The 8,520-nt window shown below is 37.4% G+C and overlaps 1 long non-coding RNA gene across 1 annotated transcript; it reads left to right on the top strand.

Annotated features, from left to right (window-relative positions):
* Positions 1-7,854: 7,854 nt before the first annotated feature.
* LOC107683967 (uncharacterized) lies at positions 7,855-8,454 on the top strand. The gene is made up of 2 exons (XR_001633798.1): positions 7,855-7,948; positions 8,329-8,454. It is a non-coding gene; the product is annotated as an uncharacterized LOC107683967 (long non-coding RNA).
* The last annotated feature ends 66 nt before the right edge of the window (positions 8,455-8,520 follow it).

The following is an 8,520-nucleotide window of genomic DNA, read 5'->3' as shown; positions in this document are numbered from 1 at the left end:
CACTGAATACAAAACCGGCTTTACTGATAAGATGCGAGTTAAATATCGCATGCGATTTATCGTGCTGCCCTACTGCATATCTTTTTAAACCAAGCAAAATTGCAAGCAACTGTACAGAAAATAATTTAAGCATTCAAATGTGTAGATTCTAAGTTTTTTTTTTAAATACCATTTGAATAATTTAATAAAAATGATACTTCTTTTTGGAAGTTGCATTCATAATCCACTTGTCTCAGAATGGTCTGTGTTTACGAATCATCTGCACACTTCTTTGTGCACTCTCAAGGGGATGCTGGTAAAAAGATGGAGATGGGTGTGACTGGGTTCCCATGATTCCATTTATTCTACTTGGTATATAGAAGAGCCTCAGGCATCTACTGCATTCATGAGTTGCTGCTCAGTAGACGGCCTCTGATTCTTATTGATGTCATGAAAGAAGCGTGAGAGCATCAGGCGTCCATTAATGTCTCTTTAACACAGCCTGTGAGCACGAGTGAATGGTTCAGCTCAGCCAAGTAATACCATTGATCTGCTCTCATAAGCTTGAAGTCCAGCAACAACCCTACTCGGGCATCTGACTTTATCATGTAAATCATGTTATGTATTTTATTTATTTTATCATTAAGAAACTGAATCTGTATATTTTTTCGGTCTGGACCCTATAAATCACCCAGAAACCCTGGTAATCAAATAGGAACCCACTAAAATCACTCAGAACCTCTTAGCAAACACATAGCAAGGCTTAGGCAGCAACCTCACAATACTGTGACATTGTGATGGCGACTTTTGCATGGGCAAGCACTGCTCACTATTCTTCAAATATAAAATGATACTATCAGGTTTTTGTGTTTTCATGACTGGGCTTCTAAATGTGCACTTAAATGAATTTGATAGGTCAGTCTCATGCACTGCATTACAGAAAGTCACATGCCCTCATACATACTAATGTGACTTCCTGTAGAAGGATATAGGAAACCAATATGGCATTTTGTGTCATCACAGACCTGTATTTGGCCATGTTTGATATTAAGGTTGCACCAGAATGACTTGAAAACAGTTTTCTTTAATGGCAGATCAAATCCGTTGATGTGAATTTTAAAGGGGTCATATGATGAGATTTCAATTTTTCCTTTCTCTTATTTGTGCCGGAACAAGCCGGATCCTGATCCGGCACCTCCGAATTTGTCCGAAATCTGATCCGGCACCTCATTTGACAGATCCCCTCCTCGCGCGCCAATGAAAGACATTTGTGTTGACCTACTCTAATCATGCCGGATCTGTCACCCCACTTTGTTCCGGGACCTCGCAATTTACAAATTAAGCACTGCCGCCATGTGTGATGCTGTGTTTCGATGTGAAAGCGAAACTACTTTGGTTGGCCTTCCAAAAGAAGACACGACTAGAAATCAGTAAAATATGTGCAAATGATACAGTTTTGTGACGATGCAACAATGACTCGATTAGGCAAGTGATAATTCTGTCGACTGTCCCAAAACCCGAGCAAAAGTCTTGTATCGCAGCGTGCAGTAGTGCAGACGAGATGCGCTGTTGTGAAGCCGCTTTAAGAGTGAGAGAAGACAGCTGAAGCACTCGCGCTGTTTTCAAATGACTGATTTAATCTGATAGTATGTGTGGATTTATTTACTCGTCTAACTTACATGCTCTATTGAATATGTTTGCAGGAATTTCCCTCATTATAAACTCGAAAGCAGATTAAACATAATTCTATTATACAGAGATTTAAGGAAAAAAATCCATGACTTTTCCAAAACTTTTCCAGGCCTGGAAATGTTTTAATATGTCATGACTTTTCAATTTTTTCCATGACCGTAAGAAGATGCACGCTGGTCCTCTATTGCGCGAATGCTCCGTTACCTCTCCCTCCTCTTGTGTTTTTTGAACCTTAAACCGCATAAACACATTTCATTACACCAAATACACAAAATAATGTTCTTTTTTAGCAACATCATATGACCTCTTTAAAGTATAAATCATCTTTTAATTATGGCTAATTTTAATTTGTGTGTTGTTGCTTTTTTTTCTTCTTCTTTTTCCATTGTACCCACTGAGGGCAGGACTCAAAAATGAAGATTAGCCACTATTGCAAATTTAATACATTTAATATAAATAAAATTAATTAATTCAATAATTAATACATCAAATGTAAATATAAATAATAATTAAATAAATATAAAAATACATACACACACTAGTCCAGCAGAAAAAATCCTTATTGTTAGGATCTAGATAGTAGAGTAATGTGAAAACTTGACATGCTGGCTAACAAAATGTGCTGCTCAATTTCAGACATTAATAAAAACCTAATAAAGACTAACATGAGAGTAAATGATAATAAATGAAAAAATGAGTGACATGAACAGCCAGATGGCGCTGTTGCCAAATAAAAGAAATGCTTTCCTCATATGTTCAGCTTTAACAAATGAAGTAGAGCAGGACTAGCTTTCTCCTTGGATTCTTGCTGTGTAAATTCAAATATACATAATATGAGCTTTCAAAACACAGACTCAAGACCTCGGTCTTCACTAAAGCTGTGAGTTTAACTGTTTACTGGGCAATAATACAGCCAAGGTCTATGTTAATGACAATCGTTGACTTTGTTGATAATTATTATTTAAGGTACACACTAAAATGTTTTATGTATATATAGACATATATAATCTTTATTTCATTTTTTTAATTTTATTCTTTATTTTATAATCTGTTTTTCTATGCTTTCTTCCAAGTTCTCTCACTGTGATTTTTTTAAAATTCTGAACCTGTCATCTGTGCAGGTGTTCCAGCACATAAACTGTATATCATTTGTGGTTATTACTGTGAACCTTAAAACTGACAGGATTATGCCCTATAGCAGAGGTAGTAGAGCTTCATCTAAACTCACATCAAAGCCTAAGTAAATATAGAGCACAGGGTGATATTGGGTCATATCACCCCATCTTCCCCTTTATTTTCCCCCCCATGTTAAATACTTGTATTTTTTTATGTATTTTTAGAGCCCATACTGCCCTGTTTTGTTAAACTAGAGTTCAGAAAACCTTTTAGGACATTTGATTTACCTGTTCAAACCTTTCTAATAACTGGTCGAATGAGTGTTAATTGTAAATATAGTAAATATAGCAATTTGCAATCATTAATGTGCATTCCTCATTCTCATCACAAAACTTAAATTAAATTTAGTAGTTCAATGTTCAATCTAAACCTATTTAAACAAATCCTGTGCAGGAATTTTTAAATGGGTCAGCAGAAAATTGCAGGACAAAAAGTTGTTTAGACAAATATGTATTGTGAAAATAACTACTCGTATTGATTTAAAATATTAATAATTATTTGTAATTATTCATAATATTTTCCAAGAAATTATTTGAATAATTTAGCTTTAGAATTATACAATACTTTATGCATGTATGTGTGTGTGTCACCTTTAAAACATTACTCTTATTTTCCCCCCCAAAAAATATTAGCTGCCTTAATAGTTTAGGAAGTTGTTTTTTTGGAAGGGGATCATTATATGTGGGGGTCCTTCCTTGGCAACAAAAAATGTGAAAACCACTGCCATATAAGTGGGATTTCCATAAGGCACCTCAAATAACCTTCCCCAGCAGCTTTCCACCTATTTTCCACCTCTAGGCATTGTTGTGATTGACACATGGGTTTGTTAATGATTATTCCATGTTTCCATTGCTGTACCTCCGTGAGCTAACAATAATAGTTCTCGGAACGTGCCACGGTAGCCTATATAGGCCTGTTTGCTCCCTTAAGCTAATCCCTCCTGAAAAAGAGTTCCACTCTACAGCAAACTGCGCACCTGCCGCCCTCCCTCCTTCTCTCTTGCAGCAGGACTGACATGAGGGAACACATCCCATTAGCCGCCTACGCTCGCTCTTCTCCTCATGGATAAACCAGCTGCACACCACATCCAGTGCACCCCCAAACAATGGCACTCAGAAGGCACATTCTTCTCTATTCATATGTTCTGTAGGCTCCTAACACCGGCCGCACATTTCTCCATTCTCTGCATAATCATTATTCAATATAGCTAAGCTTCCTCTGGACTGCTCGGGCAAAGCCTAAACAAGTTCTGTCATATGACGGCTTAAGTCCTGCTTATCATACACTTTCCCTCAGACTGTCATGGTTGGAGGAACTGAGACTAAAGCCAAACACCATTTCCAGTAAAGCCATTAGATCCTGGAGAGAGTAGGAGGACGTTATAATTGAGCTAAGACTGAGCAGATATATGATCTCTGCTGTAACACTATCTTCCTAAAGTACAATGCAGCGATATAAGAGATTGTTGTCATCAGGGGAGGCAATTAAACAAAGAAAGGAGAAAAGAAATAGGTGAATTGAACTACGGTATACAGTATATACCACTTCAATGTCAGTCGGCGGAATCGGTGGAATCAAAGCTCCCCTGGGAGGAAGCCGACTCCACTTCAAATACTGGTTTCGCTGGTACAGTATATGGGCCTGGCATTAGTTTCCTCTTAAAGTAGTTCACTCAAAAATAAAAATACTTTCTTGTGCAAAACATGAAGAGATTTTGAAAAATGTTTCAGCTGTTTGTGGATATAATGAAAGTCAGTGGCATCCAAAACGTTCAAGCTCCAAAAAGAGCATACACTGTGGTTCAAAAGTTTGAGGTTGGTAATATATTTTTAGTGCTGGGCAATGATTAATCGCATCCAAAATAAAAGTTTTTGTTTATATAATATATATGTGTGTGTACTATGTATATTTATTATGTATATATAAATACACAAACATGCACGTATATATTTAAGAAAAATGTGTGTGTGTGTGTGTGTGTGTGTGTGTTTTTATATATACATCATAAATATACACAGTACTCACATATTATATAAACAAAAACTTTTATTTTGGTTGCGATTAATCATGATTAATCATTGCCCAGTACTATTTTTTTTATGTTTTTGTATGTTATGCTCACTCAGGCTACATTCATTTGATCAAAAATACAGTAATATTGTGAAACATTTTTACAATTTAAAATAACTGTTTTCTATTATCTTTTTTAAATGTAATTTATTACTGTAATAGCTGTGCTACATTTTCAGCAGCCTTTAGTTTATAGCATCACATGATCCTTCAGAAATCATAGTATGCTATTTTGTTGCTCAAGAAACCATTCTTATTATTGTCAATGTTACAAACAGTTGTGATGCCTAATATTTTGAGTAAGCCGTGACAATTTATTTATTTTTAATTTTTTGACGTGATCTGAGCTAACTTTGCGATCATTAGATGTAATCACTATTGATATCGCAAATTAATGTTTTTTATTTTATTTTTTTTTCAGTTGGTCAGAACAAAACTGTTACTTGTTACTGTTACTGTGACATGTTACTTGTCTCACTTTTACGGTGAAACTTCTTATTTTGGACATACTTCTAAGACGTAGTATCTGTAATTCCAAGGTACAGTAAATATCTGTTAATTTTGACAGCAAATTTTGATTTAGTTTTAGTCCTATAAATAAATTTAGATTAATCTTTAGGGCTACTAAAGTTTTTCAGTCAAGAGCAGTGCATGATTTTCTGTCTTTCTTTTGTTGCTTGATTAACATCAATGACTCGGACAATAGCAACTAAATTAGGCTGCTATCCCTTTAAAACTGAATGCACAGCTGCAATGAATGCAAGGTACTGATACACGTTCTCCCTACTGTTTATGTTCACTTAAGACGTAATCAACTGTGTTTACGTGAATACTCGTCAAAACGGACAATTCGACATAATTTTGTGTGTAATTCTCCTTTAATGCGACGCGAAAGAGTACTCGCGCGCTGTGAGACGCGCTTTCTGTGTGTATGTTTTAGTGTCTGTGCTCAGAAAACCGGACTGAATTGAGTTCTCTCTTGCACTGTCAGATTTATCCATATGTCTGCTCTTCTCTTACTCCCACATATTGACATTTTTGAATGTTTTATGCGACGTGCAGCAAGTGTATGTTAGCTTATGTCCCGCCGGTTCATATGTATGTATCTAACCTCCGAACCACGCAGCAGATTTGTTCTGAATGAATCTCTTCCTAAATCGTCCCTCCCGAACATTTTCGTCTCATTTTTATTCGTTGACGAAAATGTCAATAGATTTACGTCATAGTTTTTGTAATTCAAAAAGAGTTTGTCTCATTGTCGTCGGTGAAAAAAATGTCGTTGATGAAAATTATTCATCAACGAAATGAACACTGGTAAATATCCACACATATACCTCAAAACATTAGATTCATCCGCGGTGAAGAGCTGTGCCGACGCACAACCCACGTAAAGAAGACAATTCTGCAAATAACTGCAATTGCAGGTTTTAAACAGAGATGGCGACAAAGAGGTAAAACTCACAGACTGCAGCATTTATTTGAAATAGAAACTTTTTGAAACATTGTAAATGTCTTTACTTTTGCTTTTGATCAATTGAATGCATCCTTCCTGAATGATTAATTCAGTATTATTTAATATTATGATTATTATTAATTTCCTTTAAGGAGAGCTGTGAGTATCTTAACATACTGGCAGTTTTGTGTCAGTAGGCTATAGCAACTGGCCAAATGTCCTTGGTGATGTGAAACGCTACGTTCTTATGTATTGTTATTTAAATCAAATTATCAGGATCTGAGCTTTTAAGTAGGCACACATGCTCCATAGAAACCAAAAACAGGAGTGTATTATGATTTAGGCCGATCCCTTCCTTACAAAGTCTTTTTTTTCCAGGATTACCAAAGCCATGGCCTGATTGAGAGAAAAATGCTAACATGTATGAGCAGGCGGTCTGACCCCTCCACTGATTTCTGGGCACACACAGGTGTGGTGATATACAGGAAACTATCCAATGCTGAACAAAAGATCCAAATGCAACCCCAAGGCACAAATGCATCGGCATTCTGGAACACATTGTTGTCGTGCACTGCACGTGCAACGTAGCTTTCAAATAACTTAAGCACTATTGCACTATTTACCCCGTGTTTATACAGAACGGACGCATAATTCTTAATTATTATTAATAAATTGTTCCCTGGTGGTCTTAAATGCCAAACAATGCAACAATGAAAGGCACGTACAGGATATCAGCTGTTTTAAAGCATAGTACATTTACGGTTATCACGATGGGAAACAATCAAACTTGTCGAGAGCTTTTAATACCCCGTTCTTTGTTGACGGGGTATTATCTTTGTCCTGCTGGTCACCCAGTCTCATTGCTGGGACATGTTTGCATAGAGCGCCACCCTTATCGGGGCCTATCTACCAAAAGCCGGCCGAGCCCGGCGAGTGACAGCAGGAGCACGTACAGTGGAGGGCAGATAAAGGCGGTGCTGTTTAAATAAAGAGCGGCGGCAGTAAAGTGGGCTCGGAGGAAGGCCACATTCTACCTCTAGTACAATGGAATCATTCTTCAGACCTGGGGACAGAATAATATTGCCCTTCTGAAGCGGGTGGCACAGGAAAAGAGGGAGCCTCGAGGGAGTTACCCAAAACTCTGGCTTTATTTACAGCCGTCCGGTCACTGACGTACTGCTGGCACCCATGGGAGGGCTGCAGAATCAAAAGCGCTGCACGACAAAACACCCTGGCTGGGCCTTGACTCTGGAAATCTTTTCTCAAGGCCTGGCAAGTGTGGCTGCCTCAGCCGAGGAATTGTTGTGCAGCAACAGGATCTTTTGATGGATTTACAGCTACATGACGTGTGTTTGCTTAAAGATTGATTTAGAGTTTTATTGAGGAGTACAATGGCTGAGCTGAAGATGTCCTTGTATGCTTGAAACACACAGTGCTTCTGAATTCATTTTAACACAATAAATTCTCTGGCTTTCAGGGGTGAAAATGGCAGTTCAGGACTCTGACCAATGGATGGCGCTTATCCCTCAGAAAGTTGCAGACTTATCACGTCCCTTCTGTAAAGACTGTCGCTGAAAAGTAAGTAGCTGTGTGATAAATATCTTACCTTAGATGAGAATCAGCTTGGAGGGCGTAGGCATTATACATATTAGTGTGTATGAGTGTGTGCCATATGTGATTAACAGTTTACTGTAGGACCATCTTTGACTAATCAATTTACACAAAATATTGATGTGCAAATGTACAGGAAGAGATAAGCAGCAAATAAACAAAAATTTTTCCTTGTAAATAGTGGTCATTGTGGATGAGAAGATACAGCATTCTGGACTGTATTTGTCATGATTTTCATCGTAACCTCCCATGCCTGTTCCAACAAAGACAAACCTTAACCTTTTATCTTTCTCAGTCTCTCACCTTTTTGGATTATGGAGAATTTTTTTTTTTTTTTACCACCGCAGGTGTCTTGCTCTCTCCAAGCCAGAGGTGAAAATTAATGCTGGTAGTTCAGTGGGGGTGTGAAACTGTTTCTTTACACTGATAATGAATTCTGCCCCATAGTGATTAAAAGAGGTTTTGAATACCCAGATGATTTCTGCATGTGTTTTACACTCAGTTTCGATAATAAATGTGATGATCTAAGGCTGCCTTTG

Source organism: Sinocyclocheilus anshuiensis, unplaced genomic scaffold (assembly GCF_001515605.1).
Source record: "Sinocyclocheilus anshuiensis isolate Anshui unplaced genomic scaffold, SAMN03320099.WGS_v1.1 scaffold637, whole genome shotgun sequence".
Taxonomy (NCBI): Eukaryota; Metazoa; Chordata; class Actinopteri; order Cypriniformes; family Cyprinidae; genus Sinocyclocheilus; species Sinocyclocheilus anshuiensis.
Note: the sequence above shows the minus strand (reverse complement) of the source record. Positions and strands in the feature narration are given on the sequence as shown.